Source organism: Typopeltis vanoorti, chromosome 7 (assembly GCF_054136105.1).
Source record: "Typopeltis vanoorti isolate ZY-2024b chromosome 7, IOZ_Tvanoo_1.0, whole genome shotgun sequence".
Classification (NCBI taxonomy): domain Eukaryota; kingdom Metazoa; phylum Arthropoda; class Arachnida; order Uropygi; family Thelyphonidae; genus Typopeltis; species Typopeltis vanoorti.
This window is the reverse complement of record NC_143555.1, coordinates 50,191,672-50,215,885: the sequence shown is the minus strand read 5'-3', so window position 1 is coordinate 50,215,885 and position 24,214 is coordinate 50,191,672.

The window sequence follows — 24,214 nt, the reverse complement described above, 5'->3', positions numbered from 1 at the left end:
TCTGCGAATAAGATATATCCCACACCATGACACCACCTCCAGAATCTTGAGTTGCGTTTGCAAGGCAAGTTGGATTCACTGCTTCATGGGGCTCCTGCCAAACACTTTACCTACCGTCGTACAGAATAAGGTGTGCCGTGAATCGACGAACCAGATTTTTTTCAGTTTTTCCAATGTCCAGTCACGGTGTTGCTGACACCACTGTAGACGAACTTTCCGGTTCGTCACAGAAATCGGTAGTTTCCTTATAGTCTGGTGACTGGCAATATGCGACAGGCAATCAGTTGGCAGGCATGCGACCGCCACTACTGATCCTCTTCAATTCCTTGCGTACAGTTGTGAGATATGGGTCGGGCACAGCCTTCATTAAATGCTTCGGCCAATTGCTGCACACAGGAAGTTCTGTTTGTCCGTACAAGATTCAGATGGCGAAGACTGTCTTAGGACCACACTTACGTCTCTTAGACAAGCAATAAGGGTTATTGTTCCACTGATTTACCACACGGATTATCTCACCTTTTAAGAAACCATTTTAAGAATTCTTTTAAAAATATAGTTAAATAATCTAATAATAACTGAAAAGTTTAAATTATAATAGTCATTACAAAATTAATCATTACAATTTAATCACCGAATTCCCCGAACCATGAATATCTAAAGGAAAACCACCCTGACCTCAACAATACATTAGTCATACATCTTAACACACCTTTCGTGTCTATACTCGTGCATATTTATATGAATAACAACAGATTTGCTAAGGAAAATAAAAATCAAATATAAACAAACATAGCGATATCAAAATCCTTTCAAAGCTAGCTACCCACTATCGCTAGATTTCTTATGAGTTCTCCTCCTGTAAGATAAATATTAATGAATGGTTTTGCGCTGTACTGTGACAGCAAAAACAAAATCCGCATATTTCAGAAATTCAATAAATTATAGAAAGTCATATGCTCCGAATGGCATGCATAGAAATTTCTAGTATTCTTCACAAATACCATTTCGAAAGAAAAGGAAATGGTTGACAAATGACGGTCATTCTCTCTCTCTCTCTCTCTCTCTCTCTCTCTCTCTCTGTCTATCTATCTATCCATATATATATATATATATATGGATAGATAGATAGATAGTTCAATATTTAATTTTTGCGTATCATATTCCCTTTAGAATAAATTTGGTGAATATATCAAATGTGCTAGCTCTACAGCCAAAAAGATTAACAGTCAACGCTAGTTTAAGCACATTAAGTCACACTTGGGGAAAAAAAATCGAAATACGAGCAGGAAGTTCACTTAAAATACAGAAGAAGAAAAATCGTAACTCGTTTTCATGTATATTTAAGATAATGCAAAACACTTGGAAATAAACGATGCGAAATTGTTTTATTTTTTTATTTTTTATATGAATGAAACTGCAATTCTTTTTGTTTTCAGTGTCTGTAAGCTACATTACATATAATTTAGATCATTCACGGGTTCTGTAGTGTAAAAAAAAAATTCTGACACCTTTTGTAATAAACGAAAGGCAATATGGCAAGTAGTTCCTGTGAGATGCATTGTATGATTTGGTGGGGTCCTAGTGGCTAGACGTCTTCCATTCCTTCTCGTGATATTTTTATCTTTTAAATATTGTATCATCTAAACTCAAGTCGAGAAAATAAAAAGTTAAACAAAAACCACTGTTTAGTAGATCTCCCAACTGTAAACTGTACTCGAAGAGACCAGAAAAAACCTCGAAATCGAGATACAAAAAAAGTCTACAGACACACTACATTTTGCTAAATATATAAATGTGGGCTACCGTTGTCTGTTATTCCAGAAAAAGTCTTCTAGTCTGGTTACGTAATAGTTTATGCCATAACTGTTAAGATTAAATTATTTTAAAACATCTCTGCTCCTGTGAATTAAAAATGAAAAATAAAAAAAATTAGCTGACGCCTTTTTATTCCTATATAGGGAGTAGGCGAGGCCGTTTTAGCCCTATCTAACTTTTAGAGACTGAGTGGGAAGTTCAATCTCCACTGGTGCCCAATCAGAGGTAGCTGGCTCAAGGCTATCACTAATTAAGCAGCATGCAGTGAAGAGAGACAGCTCAGCAAGTGCCGCCATCTCGTGGTCCCTAACCTAACACTCGTATATAATGTCTGAAATAATGTGGGTTCTACGGTAGATTTTCTTGAATTTACGGGAGAAAAAACCCGCTTGCCTGTACAAGAGATCGACTAACTCGGGAACCGGTCGAAAAAAGGCTTAGGAAAATTTCTTCTAGTCGCCGATTAGATTCGAAACCAAGAAGTCTTCCTTCGTGGGGTCAAGCGCCGTGGTGTGCAAACGCCACATCCACTGAACTACACTTTCAATAACACGTGGCCGACGTTCTTTGAAATGTTCCAAACTATGTTCTACTTCCCTTCTTCAAGAGTCTTGCGTTGAAGAATTGCAACCACTACACGAGTATCTCAAACAATGAGCCGCGTGGCATCAATTATGCAGCCAATGAGAATGTAACTGCGCCATTGCAACACGGATTTCATTTCTACAGATTAATGAGTTTTCAGTTTATGTTTGTGCTATTCTCTTGAAAACATTTATTTGAAACATTGGCAGATGCTTTCATGACGGGTTTTATAACAGCATTTTAAGCGCAGACCAAATATTGGAGGCATAATCTCACCTACCAATACCTGCAAATTATCTCGAGGTCACGGCAGATTGAATTACAAAGTTTAACTATTTAATAATAATCAGGAACGTGGCAAAACAGGCAAATGAATTTAAAAAAAAAGGTTTGTTTCTATTTACATTATTAAGAAAGGTTCTCATTCATAGTTTCATGCAAATTAAATAATTCAGAATAATTCACAATTAAAGTTGTAAATTACATTTCTAACTCTGCGTGTTAATTTTTGTTTTGTTTTGTTTTTGACAACCAAAATAGAATATTTGATTTTTTCCCACATATTTTTTACAACCAATTATTGGTAGATAAGCTAATGCATATTTATTGGATAATGTTTACCTTCGGCAATGTATTTATTATTAATCAGATATTTTTCTTGTTTGGAGTAATATTATGTTTTAGGATTAGGATATGATGACAAAAATTTGAATAAGAGGATTCTATCCGTCATAGAAAGAGAAAAATTAATGACGTAAAAATTAAAATTCTTGCATATACATTAATAAATAATTTGTTCCGGAACTTTTCATATTAAAAAATTAAGCTATATTATTTATTTAAAACTAAAGAAAATGCTTAAAACAGTTTTACGCCTCGGGAATTTAGCCCTAGTTACTTGAAAAGCATTTGAAAAAGTTGTTTACAATTATCTCTGCATTACTTTTTATAATGCGGACGATATCTATAATTCAGTTGAACTTGCAATAATCGGAAGACTCCCCGGTCGTCCATGAAAAGTTAATACGCTTTGAAACCGGAAATATTCAAGTAGCGCATTCAACTACCACTGTGTTCCTGAAAAACACCGCAGTGCGGAGTTGAAGATTTCGCTCATTCTTAGAAAAATTTTCACTATTTTAAAGATTTTTAAATGTAGAAGTGTCAAAACTAATCTAGAAAAAAAGTTCTAAAAACAAAATACGGATTTTTCTACGATATCACATAATTCTAAAATCTATGTAATTACGTCATCACGAAAAAAAAATAATAGGATGTTCAATATCGTTATCAACTACTTTGTCTAGTGTGTGTGTGTGTGTGTGTGTGTGTGTGTGTGTGTGTGTGTGTGTGTGTGTGTGTGTGTGTGTGTGTGTGTGTGTGTGTCTTCTCCCCTAGTAATTTAGCAATAATGTATTTACTAGGGAATTATTATAGAACGAGGTGGTTTTCTGTTGCCTTCCTTGTCCAATAGTATTCTTTGTCTGCAGATACGTGTGTATGGGACTGGTTAACCTGATTTAAGAGGGGGGAAAACCGACTTTTGGGAGAAAAATCCTTCACCTCTGTATGAAACCCAAAAACTTAGATTTGACCGAAAAGCTCTGATAAACTTCTTTGCGTCATTTACGGGATTCTAACCAACGTATTTTGAACCAAATGCCTCCGTCGAAATCAACCGACCTACAGACTCCCTATTTTGCAACTGATGATGCATTAATGCCCCCCCCCCCGCTATGCTGCCTCACCGTGGCGGGGGATGACCCTGGGCGGGATGGGTGAAGCACGTCGGGAGTATCATTACTCCCGGTAGGGTCTCCCAAGGCGTGAAGGCCACCCCACTATGCCCAGCTAAATGCTAGCAGGCGAAGACAGGAGAGGAGATTGGCACCATCTGTCTTAATTTATTGCCCATTAGACATTCATGGCAAAGGACTTAACACAGCACACTATGCCGCCTCGGACGTCGCCCGGTTCAACAAGGTCCGCGTTGCCATTTGGTAGCAGCCCCAGGGGTCGCAATGAGAAGTTAGTGACTGGCGCTAGCATCACCACTATCACTGACAAAAATAATGGAAAAACTTGATCCAGATTCAGACTTCACAACCATTTAATGACCGGAAATTGGAATATTAGGACTCTACTGCAATCAAGTCAACTCAAATTACTACAGTACGAACTAAAAAGATATGAATGGACTGTTATGGGACTTTGTGAAATTCGATGGCCCAAAACAGGAGAGCTAACAACAGATGAAGGACATTTGCTTCTTTACTCTGGATGTGACTGCAGCGGAAAAGAAGGTGTCGGGTTTTTGATACACAAATCATCACGAAATTCTGTCATGGAATTCAATCCTATCAATAGCAGAATTGCTCTAGTCCGCCTAAGAGGAAAACCACTCAATATCACCATCATACAGGTCTATGCCCCAACCACAGGCCACGAGGACGCTGAAGTAGAGGACTTTTATGGTCAACTTAATGCAACAATCACTGGAGCGAAAAGAAAAGACCTTTTGATTGTACAGGGTGATTGGAATGCCAAAATTGGAGCAGACATCGGCAAGGATTATCTCCCATTTGTCGGACTGTATGGCTATGGGGAAACAAACGAAAGAGGTTTTGAATTGATCAATTTTGCCTCACAAAATGAACTCACCATTACTAACACTCTATTTCCCCATAAACCTACCAGAAGATGGACATGGACTTTCTCTGATGCTAAAACACACAACCAAATTGACTTTATCCTTATAAGCACAAGGTTTAAAATCTCCATTAACTTCACAAGAACCAGATCATTTCCTGGAGCAGACATTGGCAGCGACCACAACATGGTCATCACAACTATGAATATGAAAATGAGGGAAAGATTACCTACAAAATCAACTCGTAAAAGATATAATATAGAAAAATTACAAGATCCCCAAATAAATATACTATATAAATACAAATTAAAACAAATTTTTGACACAAGCTTCAAGAAATATAATAGTATCGAATCTAAAACCAAATACTTCTCACAAAAGATAACTGAGGCAGCTGAAGAAATCCTTGGATACAAAGGGAAAATAAATAAACCATGGATGATAAGCAAAAATATTTTGGACCTATGCGACAAAAGAAGATATTTGAAATATCATATTAATAGCAGTGATAATAGAGAACAGTATAAAAATATTACTAAGATTATTAAAAAAGAAATCAAACATGCTAGAAGCTTATGGATATTGGATGAATGCAAAAATATAGAAGAGGACTTAAATAAAAATAACCCTAAAAGTGCTTTTCAAATTTCAATAAGTTAACCAAACCTTTTACCGCAATTAATTGGAGCATAGAAGATGAAGACGGAACTCCTATCACAGATAACCAGAAAATAGTTGATAGATAGAAATGTTACACAACCAAGCTTTTTCAAAAGGACCCTCAACTGATCTGATGGTATTTTGGACGGAATTTTGCCACGAGGTTCGGAGGAAGGAGATTACCCGATATTAAAAGAAGTCATTGCAGCAGTTAACTTCTCAAAAATAGGAAAATCACCTGGACTGGTACGCGAAGGAGGTGACACCATCACAGACACCTTGCTAAATTTATTCCAGGATGTATGGAACACAGAGATTTGGCCTTCTGATTGACGAACTTCTGTCCTTGTACCTATTCCTAAAAAGGGAAACAGAATAAATGTAGCAATTATAGAACAATAAGCCTTATTAGACATCCAAGCAAAATCATGTTAAAAATACTATTGTCAAGAATCGAAAAGAAAATAGAAAGCAGACTATCAGATGAACAAGCAGGTTTCCGGAAGTATACAATGGACCATATTTTTACAATACACATACTAGGCGAAAAATACATAGAACATAACAAAATAATCTGGCACAACTTTTTAGACCTTCAAAAAGCCTTTGACCCAATATGGCACGAGGCATTATGGAAGATTCTAGAACATTATGGTATTGACAACAAAATCATTAGGATCATTAAATCTCTTTATTCTTCATCTGATATGAGAATTGAAATTAAAAATTACAGCAGTGAATCATTCCGGGAAGAATGGGGGGTAAGACAAGGATGCATCTTGTCCCCTCTTCTTTTTAACTGTTTTATGGAATATGTCATAGATGAAGCTCTTCATGAATATGACACTGGAATAGCAGTTGGCGGACTAACAATAAATAACTTACGTTTTGCAGGCGATATCGATCTTCTGGCAGGAAGTGTATTACCAGCTGTGTTTTCGGAACATTAAAAAAATATGGATTATACATAAACCTACAAAAAACAAAAACAATGATAACCTCAAAATCAGATATTGAATTCTTAAAGATACAAATTGGCAATAAGCAAATTGAGAATGTAAACAAGTTCACTTATCTAGGAAGCACGTTGAGTCAAGATGGTGGTTCAAAACCCGACATTAAATACCGAATTGCTAAGGCAACCGTGGCCCTACAAAAGCTAAAACCATTGTGGGGAGATAACAGAATAGCAATCACAGACTAAGACTAATTGACACCTTGGTGAATTCTGTCCTCTTGTATGGTTGTGAGGCCTGGATTTTATTGAAGGAAGATGAGAGGAGACTCTTGTCTTTTGAAATGAAAACTTACAGAAGACTTTTGAGAATTCCCTATACCACTCACGAAATCAATGAAAATGTCCGAAAACTGATTGACTCAATAGACGGGAGAAAAAGGGAAAATATTATGACTGTCATCAGAAGAAGACAGATGAAATGGTTTGGACATGTGGAGAGGGCTAATGGCATTCCAAAGCAAGCACTAGAAGGAATCGTTCCGGGGCCAAGGGTTAAGGGCCGACCTCGATTAAAATGGACTGATAACATCAAAAATTGGACAAATTCAGCCCTTTCTTAACTGACATCACGAACAAGAGACCGAGATGACTGGAGGAGGCTAACCAAGACTATCACCTACCAGCCATGAATGACCCAACGGTCCATTTTGGCCTACGGGAGAAGAAGAAGAAGAAGAAGATGCATTAATGGACAGCCGTGTGTATGTTCATGTCTACGGACGTGTATACATACGCATGCACACTTACTGTTGCCATAGGGACATTGATAGTGTTCTACCACAGGATTAAAAAAAAATTCCAAATATACGTTGAGTATTTCAGATTCAAAAACTATTAGGTCCTGAAATCTGAGAATAAATTAACGATCCTTAAATATTAGCGTTAACAGAGTTCGTTTTTTTTATTTTTTTTTCCAATATCATCAAAGAGAGAGTATTATTGCAATATTTTAATTTAAATTTAATTTTTCTAAATTTTATTTTTATCAACATCTAAACAGCAGCACGGAAGTTGTTTAGGTGTTGGAAGCTGGAGGGAAGAGCTTATTTTCTCCAGAGCTTGAAATTTTATTTAAAAAATATAAGAGTTTAGATTTTTAAGCTAGCGAAGGGAGACGAAGGTGTAATCGCGATGCTTCTGTCGTACTAACAACTGATTAGCAAAATAGGTTGCTTGAAGGGATTGTTAATTAGCATCGTTAGTGTAATTGGGTTGCACACATTTTATAATGGTAATTGAATCCTCGTGGGGTGTGGTGTCCTCTAAACACCATTCAAGCATAATTTATTTTTAACTCTGCGTGTATTAATGCCAGCGATAGACAAGTTTCCTCATTAAGGAAACAAAACACAGTTCCCATAAAAAAGGAAAAGAAAAAAGAAAAGAAAACGGAAAAGAAATGAAGAAAATAAGTAAAATCTAATTTCCATTAAGATTTTATTTCTTTTTTTTTTTTACCTCACTGTAACCCTTTGGAACATGTCACCATAATTTAATGCGATTTGGAACATGCGATTTTAATAATAATAGCAATAGTGATCTTATATAAAAGCAAATAGAAAAAATACGTATAATAATCAGAAACTATTATATTTCATATTTTTAGAAATTTTATCTTTTAATTTTAACGAAGTCTTATTTTATGGTCAGATCTGAATCCGTGTGACTACCAGCTGGATCTGGTAGCACTACACATGCACCACTTGGTGGTGCTGTTCAAAACTTTATTTATTTTTGCAGTCGTCTGCCACATGTTTTCATTCTTTGATTATTGTGGTACTCTGTAGCTCGAGTGGAAAGAAGGAAGCAAATTTAGAAACCTGCACCTGTGGTTCTTTGAATACAACTAACTACGACTTATCCACTACGCTCTAACAGTTCAAACTTCTAAAAGTAGACAACCTTAAACAGCTGCGTGAACACTTCAAAATGACTAGACCGCGTAAATGCATATATATCGAACTTGCGTAGGACGCCTTCTACACTTCACTGCAAAAAAAGCTGTAAAACTGTAAGAAATCGAACACGAGAAAGCATTCTATATAAAATAATAACAATTAAACAACTGACAACAATGCTACAAATATTCAGTTGAAGGTCGCAATTATTTCGGCTCTTCTTTTAAAAAAGCATCCCCCCCAATTATTCATACAATTTCTACACAGATACATATTATATATTTCGTTGCTGTATATATAAATATTATGCGTGTTATACAAATGATAAACTCCGTGTTTATTTTCATAAGCCTTAAATCAGTTACCAATGGATACGTTTATAGTATCACCTGTGAATCATAGTGCGGGCTAAACGCATATTAAATTCAACTTTCTAAGCACGGTTAGTTTCATTCAAACTCACAAGTGACAATAATAAATGAATAAATTCAAAGGTTGAATATAAATAGAATAAAACGATAATCGACTGTTTGAATTCAAATGGAATTCAAATGAAAATCAATCTCGCCCACCTTCATTGTACTGGTGCAAATGTCGACCGTATGAGGGTTAATTTCGTTCTCGAGAAGTCATTCCAGTGAAACCTTTTAAGTTTCTGTAGAAAATTTTCTCTAAGTTGTTTGATCGATGCCTTATACATGGTGGATCCTTAGAAAGCACGCAGCAAGCGCTGTTGCATCTTTTTTTTTTTTTAACCTTCTTTTTTTCCCGTCAGTCGTGTGCCTAATATTGTTACGAAAGGATCGAAGTTTGGCGTGTGCTTTCGAACAATGTACTCTTCTGGTGCCCTTAAGCGTGGAGCACGTGAGTTGACAAAAAAAGCGTTGAAATATCTTTGATCTCGGAGCTGAAGGAAGCAATGTCTTCATTGTACTTGAAATTGAATTTCGGCTATTGTAGAAATGGATTTAAATCTTTCTTCTTTGCATCCATTACTCCCCTTGGTATTAAAATCGAGCAAGCTCACAATTATATTCAAACTTTGACTGTAATTTAAAGGAGCGAAACGCTTTTGTTGAGAATATTTTCATAAATATCGACCAAATTCGAAATGTCGAAGATTTCTGGATAAGAGGAGCCTCTGCTATTGCTAGCAGATAACCTATGCAGATTATATCGATAAAACTGCTCAGCACAGCTCTGAATATCGAGTGTCGTCTAAACATGTCATGTCCAGACTCGTACCCAAATAACTAACGTATTATGACACTTTTTGTTATTGTCTAATCCATTAGGCTTAATTAAATGATTAGCTATGTGATTAAACAGATGAAAACTCCAGTTATATTCGACAAGAACGAATTACGCATATCTTTTTTTGTTTGTTTGTTTATTCTACTCTTTAAGACTTATATTCTACTCTTTAAGAATTGTTCTACTCTTTATGAATTAAATTGCATAAAATAGTATTTAAATAATTTATTCATATATCTTCGGTCACTCTTGACATTTATTTCATTAAAACGTAAAGTAAAATCATAAAATAAGAATGTATAAATATGATTTTATTTTAATCCACCTTTTCGTTTTTTGTGTCCCAAGTGTGGTCTCGGAATCAAGTACAATAATACCATTAGTACGCTGAGGATTAAGGAAGAGGAAAGTTATAGGCATTTTTGAATGCTTTCAGATTGTTGTCCCTTGGAAAGAGCGGAGGAGGAATCGTTTATTCCACAACTCGTAACAGAGATGAACGAAGAAGATTAGTTTATACGACGGATCCGCAGTTTAAATTTGATATTGATGGATTACTGATCTAATTTTAACATAGTTGATAATAGTGACGGAATTAAAATTGCAAATTCAGATGAATGATACCCTTGAGAATACCTGTAGAAGATGCACAAAGCAGATACTGAGCAATGACTGGTATCTCAGTGCGTAGTAAGCGAGGGAATCATTTACCTGTTTGAAATATTCTCTATTGATATCTGTATTTGTAGTGGTTGGAAACGAACTGAGGTCTAAGACCATGAGATTAGTAAAGTCTGTTAACAGTATGCGTTCTCCGGTTGTTCTCCCTGTTTTGTAGGATGAAAAATCCAACGGGAGGAAACATCCTGTTGCCACCGCATAAAAAATGGATACATTTGAAAAGTTAAAAAGCCACTGTTGAAGTAGCTATGAGGCGAAAAAACTGTCTGTACCCAAAGACAATAGTCAGTTAGAGAGTGTAGGAGGAAGACCACAAATGGTAGCCTTGATGCTGTGACTTGGAGACATGGTGCCTTGGTGTTGTGAGTGTTACAAGAGGCCTCTCAAAAGCAATAGAACTGGAATATGATTTTTCAAACAGCAAGTTTTACCTAGAAATAAATTATTATACTCTGTCTTATTTTCTTTCAGTAGTTTAAATAAAAAATATTCAACCTTTTTTTTTTACAACGGCGCAAGTTAATGAATAATAATTGCTAGCAGGCCACTTCTCCTTATGTTCTTCATCAACATGATAATAATGTGGCCGATAGGTAGAATATGGAAATTCCTATCGAGAATATTTTAAGTCAGAAATGGATAAAAACTATAAGATAAACCATTTTTTACAATTTCTAATGCCGTTATATTTCTGCCACATCGAAAATTTCAAACAAGAATAAAGGAGATAGAAAATATATTTATTAAAAAAAATTTAAAGGAGAAAATAAAAGAGTTAACAATTAACAACAGAATATATTTGCCTAGAAAGCTATATTTTAACCCTAATCATAATCAGAATATTTAAATATTGATATAGAGGCAAAAGATCATGCGATATTGATAGAAGTTTATAAGAAGTCTTTTCTAAATGCTTGATAAAAGTTTTTTTTTGCTATAATTTCGTTTATTTATAATAAATTGGACCATTTTATGGACAAACGATTGGAATCATAATAATTCTTCCCTGCCTAAAATATGTATAGTCATTCCAACAACGATATCCACCAGTTTTTACTTGCATTTACAAAGTCAAATTGACCGCTGGAAATTAAAGTGTGTCGAATCTATTAACAAGACCGTTAATATCTGAATACCACGTTATTAACTAAAATAAAAAAAAAGATGGCGCAGGTGCAAGTTATTAAATTGCTTGAGTGAAAATCTAAAAACTACAGTGCAAAACTTGTCGATCAATCTAAAGGATCGCGTATTCCAACTTTCAAACTTATCTGAGTAATTAAAGTTTGTTTTGCAGGTTTATCAACTGGAAAAACTATACTTTCTTTTATTCTTGACTTCTTTAGTCATACCTTTCTCAACTTTTCTTGCAAAAGTGCTTGAGATGAGCCCTTAAAGTAATTTTAAGTTGCCAACTATTTCTTTAAAATATTTCAGGGTAAAGAAGATAATTTTGTGTTCACATTAATTGTATCGTAATGACATCAAAGTATAAACACTTATCTATCTAGATTAATATTTTGTAGTATATTCACTATAACACGCAACCTGTTAACGATTTTCATGTAGCAGTATCATTATTAAAAGCATAAGGTGTCACAACTTTCTTTTCATTAACGCCTTAATTTCTCGGTTCTATCAACACTTATAGTATATCATCTATAGCAGCAATTAGCTTACAGAAACTCTGTAAATTCAGTTATAAATAATGTTCAATACTCTTCAATTAAAAACGGAAAAAAACTCACTTTAGTTCTCGTTCTTCGTGTGGTGAAAAAATAAAACTATGCAAAGTCAGCGGTTTTTCTTTTGTGAATAACCATATCGTTTGGTTCTTTTCCGGGCAGCTAAAAGATCAGAGAACATGCGAACTCAGAGGACTGCTGATCGGTATCGCAGGCAGCAGCAACATTTTTAGAGGATTACACTGTCGGCAGTAGATTTTCTGGTGTACTATCAATAACACATTGGCATAAATTACAGATTTTTGTACCAAGTTAGGTAAGCTAAGAGAAATTCTTTGGAAGAATTGGTATTATTTTGTCTTCCATTTCAGACATTCTTTAAAAGGGTTTTTCTATATTCTTTCTTCCCTACACTGATATAAAAAAATTAAATGCATGCTGCGTTGCATACTGATGACTCTTTTTTTAATGTATTGTGTTTTCTTGAAGATTTTTTTTCGTCAGGCTTCCCAAAAGTTAAAATTTCACTTTATAAATGCAGTAAAAATCTACATTGTTTAGAAAATATCACAACAATTTTAATTTTAACTTATTTCAATGATTAGTGATTCAGCTCAGCTTTGTATACTCGATAAAATATTCAGATATGATTATTGATGATTGCGAAAAGCATACCAAGAAAATTTCACCTTCTGGTTAATATGTTTATCGCTGAATGAATTTATACTGACAGTCTTAAGAAAGCGAAGAATGACAAAATTCATCCTTTGATCTTGCACAATAATTAAAGAAGTATTCATGTATTATACATGTCCGGATACATCCGAAGAATCTCTCTCTACACACATCACTCGATTTCCTCCTAATTTAGATATCAGAAAGTATTAGCATCTTAATTTCAACGTTGTGTATAATGTCTCGTCCCCATAGGAATTACAAACAGATGGTCTTGGAACGTTACGTTTTCTTCGCCATGTTTGTCAAATAACAAAGAAAGTTCTTGTTCTTAAAGAGATAAATTAAAATTTATTTTCTGAACTCGCTAGAGATAAATTAGTTTCTTCAAAATATTCATGGAATCCATTAAATATCCTTTTCGGAATAGTTTTGCTCCTGGGAGGTCTCGTTTCACACAAGAATTTTCAATTTACATCTTCGTATCATTATCATAATTTTTCGTTGTTTATACAAAAAAGATAACAAACTTCTTACGTTGTGCTAAGAAAAATAGTTCGGTATATATTTGATATAATCTGGTTCTGTGATAATCTGAACAGTTGAATGATGCTTAAAAAACTGTTGTTCAGTTTATATCAGAAAATAGTAGGGATCGATCAATGTTTCTAATCTATACGAATGGTATCGGAAATTTGTTGAGTGGTATCAATGAATATGTGATTAGATTGCGAATTTTGTTCTCTCTCTCTCTCTCTCTCTTAACGTCCACTGCAAAAGATGCCACCATCACCCCCAGCTACATGAAAAATCAGATATCAGTTGGATTGAATTCCCGCTTGCTTCTTTATTTTTAGGGCATTCTTTACCAGCAAACTTGAAAATAGCTCTAGTAATTTATGTAGAAACTACTTAAGTGAGTAAGTATCACTGTAATACTTTTTGTTTTGTTTTGTTCTTCTTAATGTTGAGTAACTTTTAATGATGTTGTAACTCAATATATTTTGAGTGTGATCGTTAATGAAAATTTATTTATCCGCCCAGATTTGATGATTAATATATCTTTTCTATTTTAAACTACAGCCAAATTCAGCAATAACGAATAACATTTAAACAGATTTTATTTTATCAGTATGATTTCAGTAATGTCACTGCATTTACAGAACTAAAGAAGAGGGGAAATGGGAACATGATCGCAATTTCCTAGTTTGCTCCTTAAAATTGGTTACTTCACAAAACGTTTCATTTAGTGTGAGTTACTGATGAGATGTTAAAGTTTCTTCTGCGTTTGTACAGAAGAAAGTCTGACAAAAGCTTTGGGATGAAAATCATTCGAGTTTAGTTTTTTATCCCAAATACAGGCAAATCGGCAAAGAGAACACACGCAATTTACAGACAAAAAGTACTATTGATGGTGATGGTCGCTAGATGTCGTTGTGTAATAGTGTGGTTGTGTAAGAGAAGTAAGTAGGGAAGATGGTGACTACGTGTAGTGCAGTAGTGTGTGTGTCCCCCCCCCACGATGAGTCCTTGGACTCCTCGTCGGGGGGAGGGGGAGAACACATCAGAAGTAACATATCAGTATATTACTTCTGGTGGTCTTATCTAAATAAAATTATTGAATTTCGTTTTATTGTATGACTTCATGTAGAACGCGCGCGCACACTCACCCACACATCACTGTACTCGAAAGGTACGTTCTTCCAGTAATTACAGGATTTTTAAAACTAATTAAGAGAAGTGTTCCATGTAAAATTGCTACACAGTGGAATTTTTATAATTACTTTAGTGTCTGGATTTCTATCATTAAAAATAATGATGGATATTTGCAACAAATAAAGCACTGAAGGTAATGTCACAGTTTATGTTAAAAGTATTTGTAATATAGGATTTTCAGAGTTGACAACACGGGCGGTCTACAAATACAACAAAGGATTGGAACCAAAAGAGCTCTCTGTTATTTGAAAATTAAAACGGTGAGGTTAGCAGTGCATTTTTAAAATTTTACTGTTATAAATTACTTGAAATTTTGTTGTTGAATGTATAAGGATACGAAACGGCAATTAAGTATCGTAATTCAGCGTACATCATTGAAATATATCATTTACTGATTAAGGTAAAAGAAGAGAAATTTGGTGGTAATAATCACCATGAAAATAGCGCTTTAAATAAATTATTTAGATGCATTAAAAAGCTTTACAATTTCTTGTTAACAAGAGCAAAGCTTCATGACTTTCTGAAGTATTAATCCGTTCCATTAAATAAAAATAAATCCTCTGACTCTTTTTTTGTTACCAAAGAGATTAAGAAGAGCTCCATAAGACCTAACTATTATTCTGAAGATCGGAATAACCCCCCCCCCACTCAGCATTCATTGACAGTCGAGCTCAAGGCTATCAGTGAATTACGACTCTTAGGAAAGATCAACACAACAGAAAATTGCTGTTACTCCTTTCCTAAGTCCTAATAGGTATATATTATGTCCGAAATCATGTGAGTTCTGTGGTCAATGTTAGTTGCGGGGTTAAAAATTTGAGTTACCAAGAGAAAAAACTCTAATTACCCATGCCAAAGATCGACTATCTCTGAAACCGTTGTAGTAAACAGATAATTAGATTTAGATTTACATTTACGTTTAGTTTTGGACTCCCTGGCAAAGAGACGACGTTAGCTATTTTTACCGTTTTACATTTTTACCGTTATTAGGAGGGGTAAATTATGCAGCTTTGGTAGAAGAGGGGGGGTCTTCTTGCCGATAAATAGGAAAGCAGCTTTTCCTGCATACAGTGGCAAGTACAGGAATAAAAAAGGGGTTATAGCAGCAAAAAAGGTGTAAGTCGCATTCCCTAGAAATTAATTATCCCTCTGAATAGGTAATGGGGAATCACCATACGCGTAAAAAAAATAAGGCAGTACCCGATTGGGTTGCAAAGGTTTTATACTGTCATTATTTGTGACAGGGATTGGGGTGAAGTACATAGGAAAGTAGCTTTTCCTGCATACAGTGGCAAGTACAGGAATAAAAAAGGGGTTAGAGCAGCAAAAAAGGTGTAAGTCGCATTCCCTAGAAATTAATTATCCCTCTGAATAGGTAATGGGGAATCACCATACGCGTAAAAAAAAAATAAGGCAGTACCCGATTGGGTTGCAAAGGTTTTATGCTGTCATTATTTGTGACAGGGATTGGGGTGAAGTACATAGGAAAGTAGCTTTTCCTGCATACAGTGGCAAGTACAGGAATAAAAAAGGGGTTATAGCAGCAAAAAAGGTGTAACTCGTATTCCCTAGAAGAAAGTCACGCAGAAACATCACACTGCTTGTCAGCACGCCTACACACAATTAGCTTCGATGGCTTTTGAGAGAGAAAGAAAATGGGCTTCCATTTTCTTATCGTTTTTCCTCGAGATCATGAGATTGAAATTTCGGTCTGTAAGCAATTTATCTTAGGAGCCTAATTCATCAGAGACACTATACTAGCGTTACTAAAATTAATTATATTAATATTAATTGTCAACGCACTCTCGTATTTACAACAGTTCTTTCCTGGTGGTATCATCTTTACTGCATGCCATGCATCTCGTGCATTGTCACCGAAATATAAATCACGGCCTACTGCAAATTGGCACACTGTTACGTCTGCAGACAAATGACGATTCATGCTCTTTTAGAATGACAGACGAGTGTGTCTGCCGAAGAGAGAGAGAGAGAGAGAGAGAAAGAGAGAGGGGAAAAAAAAGTCACGCAGAAACATCAACACGTGTATATGTGAACGGAGACATTCGGTAATGGTTTTAGAATGTTTTATGTGGCAGGAATTTGGTCATTTATTTCCATTAGTCGAAAGGTTACGGGCAACGTTTGCACATCACTTCTTGAAAGTCAACTGTCACCAACAATTATTCGCTATTCCCAAGAGACGGTGAAATCTGTCAAGACAACACACCCGTTTGTAAAGCCAGATTAGTAAAGCGTCGCTATTTTGTGCTCGAAACTTATTTCAGATATCAACCCACCCGTCACTTTCGCTGTTATAATCTAAAATGAAGTCCGTTCTGGCAGAAGAAACTATTCGACTGGTTGTTCAAAAAGTAAAGGTTTGTTCTACCGGAAAGATTTTCATGGAACGGTCCTAACTCATCATCAAATGGGTAGAAAAATTGTTTCCAGAAATACTGCAAAAAAAAAGGAAAAAAAAGGAATGAATGCAATTGATTGATAACTAATTATCGACAAATGAGCGAAAAAAGCCACTAAATCCTCATTCAGAGTTCTTCCCGATGTAATTAGGTCACTAAAACAAGGTCAGTGCGATCATAGTAGTTGCTTTCTTCGTCAACTTAATTGTTTTCCTCTGATTAGAGTCGTTCTTCCCCGAAAACCATCACAGTGTGATCGTTACATCATTAAATAGGACTTATAGGACTTGCAAGCTTCTGTAGGGAAAACACCAACGATAACACCCGCTAAAATAATTAAATCATTCGTAATTACGATTCCCCACAAATGAGCAAATCAATCATTTATAGGTCTACATAATGGCCGACTGTCGATCTTCCACATTCAAATTCACAATTTGAACACTCCCTGAATAACGACAAGAAATAAGTGGAGAAAAGAGGGATGCTCTTCTGTTGTATTTTTAAAAAATAACTTGAAAGTAAAATGTAGAATCGCTCATAAAATTGTATCTATCTTTTATACAATGCCAGAGATACCGCTTCAGTTTCACACGCATGATAAGCTTTCAAAAAAAGCGATCATCTGAAGATGAAGGAAATTACGTACATAACACTCTTTGAGAGAGGGTAAAAAAACTCATTTTCCATAAAAAAACTATACTTTTATGCAAAAAAAAGCTCTCGGTAATAGACAGCAATATACAATATATTGAATTCTGTGCAAAAATTTCTCTATTTTCAAATACTTACTTCTACTTACCTGACCTAGGCGTATAACAAATGGCAACGCATGAAAAACTCAGGTTTTGAAGCAACATAAAGATAACCTTATTTACTTTGATAAATATTTTTCTTATTAAGTTATTTTTACGTACTGTAATTTATGGTTTCATATACAAATTAAAAAAAAAAAATCACAAGTAACTCTTCTTTATTAAAAAAAAAAAAAAAAAAAAATGCCGGTTCACGAACTTAAGCCTTCACTCTTTCTTCATACATTACTATCGTTAGGAAGGACTTCTATTTCTTCCAATTGCTGTTTGGCACGTTTTAAAGGGTTTTTTTTGTCAATTACCATGTTTGGACACCACAAATTAATGCGAGCAGATTCCATCAGCTTGTTGAATGTAGTAATTTTTTTCTTGAAATATTTGTTTTCTCATAAGAAGAGTTTCTCTCCTTATGAGAATATTTGTTTTCTCATAAGAAGAGTTTCTCTCTTTATGAGAATAAGGAGAGAAACTCTTCTTATGAGAAAACAAATATTTCAAGAAAAAAATTACTACATTCAACAAGCTGATGGAATCTGCTCGCATTAATTTGTGGTGTCCAAACATGGTAATTGACAAAAAAAAACCTTTAAAACGTGCCAAACAGCAATAAGAAGAATTCATAAGAATTACAAAAACAATGAAGAAAAAGAAGATTAAAAAAAAGGCAGAAAATATTGCTGACTTTATTAACAAAGTCAAACAGTTTCGAGTAGAACTGCACTTAGCCAAGCAGCTGAAAACAATGCAGCATTGAAACAACATTAATACCAATGTTGCGATTCAAATAATCACTAGTGGCTTGCTAATTTCGTTTCATTTTTGAAGAAATAATTCAGTTGTGCCCAAATCCAAACTAATTTTTTTTAAATATATATTTTTTTCCTGATATACACTATCTACCAATAATTGTCCGGACACCCCTATTATTAGAAGTTATGGAACATTCTAGGTTTATTAATAACATAAAAACCGGCGTACAGATAATAGGAAGCAGTATTTCATCGTAGCAGTTGAATACAGGTGGCAACACGACGTGAACTCCGTGACTTCGAGAGAGGTGTCATCGTGGGCTGTCACATTGGTGGCATGTCCATATGTGACATTGCCGCCCAACTGGAGCATCCAAAATCAACAGTTGGCGACGTGATCAACAAATGGAGACGTTCTGGCATCACTAGTGCAAGAAAACACCCAGGGCGGCCACCAAAAATGACTGACAGGAATAGGAAGGTGTTAAAACGGGTAGCACACAAAAACAGGATACAATAGGCATAGACCATCTGTGGTGAGTTCCAGAGCGCCAGTACACCATGGTGAGCACTAATACTGTACGAAAAGAACTCTTTCCAAGGAAGAGCATCGGCACGCAACCGACACATTACAACTACGAACAAAGCGACTCGTCTGTCCTAGTGCAAAGAGCGTGTGAACTGGACAATTGACTAGTAGAAAACGATACTCTGTAGCGATGAATCAAGGTTTACCTGTTTCCAGTCTGATGGTAGGTGTGGGAGTAGAGGCAGCTTGGTGAAAGCTTGTAACCATAATGTGTTGTACCCACAGTAAAGTTTGGTGGTGGAGAAGTAATGGTGTGGGGGCACATTCAGCTGGTTTGGTGTGGGACTACTGGTTGTTGTCTGTGGTTTCATGAAGGCAGCTCAGTACCTTGATATTCTGGATAATCAGGTGCTGCCTACACTGTGGAGTTTTTATGGAACGGACCTGTGTTACTATCGAGGACAATGCCCCATGACACAAAGCTGCAGCTGTTATGGAATGGTATGAAGAGACGGGTGTTAAACGACTGCTCTGGCCTGCGCAGAGTCCTGACATCAACACCATCGAACACCTGTGGGACCAATTGGAGCGGCGATTCAGGTCCAGAGCAGCACATCCTCACTCTGTCGCTGAACTGAGTGCTACTTTGATAGAGGAATGGAGGCAACTTCTACCTGATGTCTGCCGCACATTGGTGGACAGCTTCCCTCAAAGGGTACAGGAGGTGATCAAAGCCAAAGGCGCACGTACCCGATATGAGGGTTCGCCTGCTGGTATCGATTGTAAATTGCTAAAGTGTCCAGACAATTATTGATAGATAGTGTATGTGCTACTGACAGCATAAATACAGTGACTGGAGCCAAAGAAACACGAAAGCACAACGGCAGATCTGTAGTCTTTACAGAAAACTATCTCATTATATTATATGGAGAAACAGGAAGATGGGTGATGAGCATTTCGATCAATATATGATGATCATAGGATGGGTGATGATTCGGAGTTTGATCAATAGGGTGGCACTTAAGCATAGTGTGTGTGTGTGTGTGTGTGTGTGTGTGTGTGTGTGTGTGTGTGTGTGTGTGTGTGTGTGTGTGTGTGTGTGTGTGTGTGTGTGTGTGCGTGTGTGTGTGTGTGCGCGCGCGCTATATCGAGTATTAATGTAATAGCCGGTTTCCTCAGGCTTCTAACAAATGACAATAATCCCAATTAGGGTAAGTCGATATGTTTTAAATAAAAAGAACATTAAATAAGTTTTAAATAAAGTAGCATTTTAAAACTGATATAGACAATTTTAAAATGTTACTTTAGTTAACACAAATCTTTCATGGAAAAGATTTTTTATGACAATCCATTCTGCTATAGATTAGAAGACTATAACGTATGGATTCAGAGTAAGCTAATTGAATGGAGTAAAATAGAACCAAACATGGTCTATTTTATTCCATTTCGAACCTCCAGAAAGCTTTTATTTTGATCAGGTGGTGGTATTATATCTGGAAATGAAACTCATCCACGTAACTTACACTGGTGTCCAAAACCTAAGAATTTCTGAAGATTACAACCGCAAATTCGGACGAACTAGTTTGTGGAAATTTGTATAATTGATGATTTCGAGTAGAAAGCGGGTACACATTCAAATTTTCGAATTGCGCGCAGAGGGGTCACGTGGTAGCTGAACTGAACAGGATAAAAGCAAAAGGCTGCGCTAAGAGAATTTTGTTCGAAGGAACCTGTTTTCGTGAAAGAACAAAGTTGCAAACGTGTCTGTGTGTCTTGTAATGTCTCAAAGACATCATCTACAGGATTTCACGCGAGGAAGAATTATTGGAAAGCTTGAAGAAGGCCGCAGAATTACTGATATTACAGAAAGTTTGGAATCTCTCATAACGTTGTGTTCGGACTCTAGGCAGCGTTTCAAACCAATGGAATATGTTCCAGACGTTTGCTAAGAGGTCGCCCACGCTCTACTACGGAGCACGATGACAGATTTTTGGTTATAACAGCAAAACGCAATCGACGCACTACGGCAGGTCAGCTTGCAAAAGCACATGTACCCGGATATCTCGACAAACTGTGGCAATGCGGCTGCGACAAGCAGGCCTATAACGCCCAGAGGACTGTAGTCTGCGTCCTTTTATCCACAGCTCATTGTAGAGCACATTTTCAGTGGTGTTGTATCCACAAAAAATGGACAAAGCATCAATAGGCTAATGTACTCTTTACAGATGAAAGTCGTTGTAGTCTGTCCTCTGATTCTAGACGACATTTGATCTGCAATGAAAGTGGTACTGCTTACCATCGCGAGAATGTTCTTGAAAGGAATAGAAACGGCGGTGCTATGGTCATGGTGTGGGGAGGCAGCGAGCTGCAAGTGCAGGAAAAAAGGAATTATAATTCGTGAACGATATTGCAACGAAGTTCTTCAACTTCATGTTCGATTGTTCCGTGGTGCTGTAGGTGACGAATTCTTTTTTACGGATGACAATGCCACATCGCATCGTACACGAGCAATGGAGATACTTCTGGAGACCGAGGATATTAATCGAATCGAGTGGACAGCAAGCTCCACTGATCTCAACCCCATACAATACGTTTGGGACGCAATTCCCGTCCAGAAAAACAAGACTTTATCCTTGCTCCGAAGGAGGAGTGGGCCTCAAGTTTGCCTCAAGAACTCACGAATCACTGGCGCTAAGCACGGTACGACGCTGTGAGAGCAGCATAGCAGTTCTGGATGGATATATTCCATACTGAAATGTCTCTCCGCATAGGTTTCTTGTAAGCACCGGTGAAAATTTGTAACTTTTGCCAAAAACATATTGCAATTGAATTTGTACGAAATTTATAACACATTTGTTGTATAATATAATTTATTAATATGCTGACAATAAATTTATATCCACATTTGGCTGTATTCATGAAAATTTGTTCATATACATTTTCATATGTTCATATTTGTCCTTAGCTTCTAGACACCAGTGTATAAACATGTCATAGTGGGATTGGGATTTACAGCTTGTTGGCAGGAAAGCGGAGTGGCTATTCACCGCCATCCATAATGATGAATAGACTGAAAATCATAAACAAAATAAAATAACGAAAGCTGTGCGAACCATATAACCGGCGTATAATTTGAAACGAATACAGTATATGTAATATTTTGACTTCCAAATATTGCAAATATTCACTTTAAATTCAAATCTTGCAAACAGTAATGCTAAACTTAAAAACATGAAATTTCGTGTTTTTTAAGTTCATATCTGCAGGGAGAAAAGGAAAGATCCAATAGGGTCAAAACCTGTAAAAGTATTTACCAACAACAAAATATAGAAATAAATAATAATAATAAAAAACACGGTTATGACCATAATGACTATTATTTGTGCATAATAAGCAGAAATAAAATATAAATATATATTTATATTTTATTTCTGTTGAATTATGCATATTTTTAATAAGTATTTTAATAAGTTTTCTGTTGAATTAGATAATAACATAAAAGATCATCTGCCTTCTCTTTTCATCTGGAGATCCCTAACATGTTATTTGAGTTTTTCTCCTGTTTTTCCGCTAATGTACTTCTTGTCTAGACTTTGTTTTCATATTCTCTGCGTATATATAAGCCAAGCAAAGAAATGAATGCAGCGAATACAAACTCTTAAATGCTAAAGTTCATTCCATTCCATTCTGCCAAAGTAGAAATTAACTGCCTGACAAATTTTGGCAAATGCGGTTGAGGGATAAAAATGTGAGTAAAAAATTATAAATTTCTCGAAAAAAAAATTAATATCTTACTGGAATAACTGGATGAATTATAACATTTATAAGTGAAATACAAGTTCTAGTTAAATACTGGAAATTTTGATGCCTATGATTCCTGTCGTTTCATCATACGTCAGTTATTTGATAAAATTTACGAAATAATTTTTTATATTTAAAAAATAAACGTCGTTTGACAAAAAAAAAAGAAAAAGAAAGAATGAAACTTCAATCATTGAAAAAAAAAAAACTATCAGGGTAAAAATAAATGAAATTAAAGTAAAATTGATGAAATGATGGAAAATGAACATAATCTTTGATTAATTATCAATTAATGATGCATGTTGCAAACAGCGACACCAGCGGATGTGTGAACAATTATGTAAATAATATATTTCCACAATTTGTTTGTTAAACCATAAAAAAGCATTACAGCTATACCTAATGTAGCATTATTACACTGAAAAAAAAATTCGTAAACAAAAAAATCTCACACTATACGTGCATTGCACGTGACACCCACTTTTACTATATTAAATAGGTTCGTTCATTGTATGCTTGTATTTGTTCTAATTTTAATTATTCATGAAGTTGATTTTTGTTTTCGATATCTATTATTTTTCGTATTAATATACAGGCCACTAATTCCACATCCACGGTTGAATTACATAGTTCCATTTTCGTTTTGTAATTTTAATTAGTATATGCAATTCGTTGCTCATTAATAATATTACTTTTTTGTCGTTTATACTTCTTACAAAAAAATATTTTTCAGTGAAAGCCCAATTCGTTTGGATTATCGATTAGTCTAGTCTGGTTTGGTTTGGTCTTTTAGTAAAGGAATTCTTCATTACAGACATCATTTTTATGCTTCACCAGATGCCTATTAACATATATTTTGCTAATTTTCTCGGGGAAGATGTGATTTTTTATTTTTTTATTTTTATTTTTTTTCTTACAGGAGAAATAAGGAGAAACCGAAAACACACCAAGGGAGTTATTTTGGTGGGAGAAATCAATGGGAATGCTTCAAGTAGAAACAGCGTACTGCTGACACTATAGTTTTTTACTTCTCTCTTCGGTAAGCGTATTTACAGTTTAATAGCTCGGCTGAATGCCGCGTTTTCGCCAGTTCCATTCCGCTGCGGGTAATCCTGAAATTGCAGTGGCAGTTTTCGATTCTCTGACCTCTGTAGTAGTGACTTCGAATAGCAAAACGCAACGAAGAGTAAAGTTCATTTCAGGATAATATTTGGAATTAATTAACTGTTCAATGAAAAATGATTAAGAATACTTCTCGGTTAC